Raw genomic sequence first — 1,611 nt, 5'->3', positions numbered from 1 at the left:
AACAGGATCAGTCAACTAGTGTCATTCCTGGCTTTAGCTTTTGAAATTTTGAAGATTTATGAATGGACTTAAATTTTCAAATTTTCTGGATGGTTGCTGGTGAGAACTGATTATTTGCCAGTTACTGAACTTAGGGAACTACAACGACTTTGATGTTGTTTTTTATTTTTGCTTATTATCTAGCAGTAACACTAGTAATGTGTTTAAGCAACAATAAATGCAGCTCAATATGTCAATTGCTTGTTGTTGATGTACATGAAGAGATAACTATAGGCCTAATATTGAAGTCAAACAAATTAAAGTGAAGAATTCAAATTTAGTAGTGGTTTACAAATTTGACCTAAATGAGGCTACTAATACAAGCAAATGGTGAAATTGTTTTAATGAATTCTAAGTCCAGTGCAAATGTGTGTGTGTGTATTCAGATTGCTTATTTGGCAGAAATAAGTCCAGAGACTCAGGAGAAGAAATGGTGTAATTCTAGTCTAAATATGAATACCTGAGAAATAGGAGAGCTGATGTTTTAATTTCCTGTTTAAAAGCTAGCAGGGTTAAGACCTAAGAAGAGCTGAGTATTTAGTTCTATTCTGAAGATAAGAAAAGATCAATGTCCCAACTCAATCTGTCAGGCAGGATGAGATTCTTCTTACTCAGCTTTTGTGTTCTATTCAGATCTTCAATTGATTGGATGAGGCTTGCACACATTAAGGAAGCCAATGTGCTTTACTAACTCTACTGATTCCAATATTAATCTCATCTAGAAATACCCTCACAGACAAACACAGAATACTGTTTGACTAAATGTGTAGGTACCCTGTGGCCAGGTAAACTTGCCACATATGTATCCTTTGTCAATGTGGCATCCATTCATGTAGCATTAAACCATACTTCACCTCCTAATAAGGAAAATAACAAGGTAATATTTTCACCTAACATGATACAACTACCCTGTGTACAATCTAAAACATTAAATTCTTCACAAGAAATGGAAGTAAAGTTCTTGAATTATGTTTACTATTGTCCTTGATATCCCATACCTTAAATATTATAATATAAAAGTACCAATACTTAAATATTACACTAAAAATTCAATATATTATATGTTACATGATAAGGAAATAAGGGAGATTAAATGCTAGACAGATAAATGGTAGATAGAGATGTACTAACACAAAAACACATTCATAACAAAATAAAGAGGAAATACTAATGGGAATTATAGTATTTGTTTCTATAACTGATCACTTGGTCACAGCTGGTATTTATAGCTACTTTCTTCTGCTATCCATTCTGTATTCCTCTTGACTTAGCAAGCTCTTAAGCTTGTCACAGTTCTTTACCTAGTGGAGTGACCCAAAATGCCATTCCTAAAAGTACTGTGCCATTAGTAGTCCTGCCTTCATTGGGTTATTGTAGTTTTCATTTACCTTAATCACAGGGCATGGTAATACAAAGAGGCACCCTAAGGGATCTCCCGTATTCCGGGGATACTCTTCCTCCATTGTGGAATAGTAGTCAGATTTCCCCTTGGTAAGCAGGATTATCAACCCAGCCCTTCTTTGCATTCAGAAACATTAAGGAACCCAACGTGGCCTGGCAACAGTCATAACT

This window comes from Felis catus, chromosome X (genome assembly GCF_018350175.1).
Source record: "Felis catus isolate Fca126 chromosome X, F.catus_Fca126_mat1.0, whole genome shotgun sequence".
Taxonomy (NCBI): Eukaryota; Metazoa; Chordata; class Mammalia; order Carnivora; family Felidae; genus Felis; species Felis catus.
The sequence above is the reverse complement of the archived record's forward strand: the minus strand, read 5'-3'. Positions refer to the sequence as shown.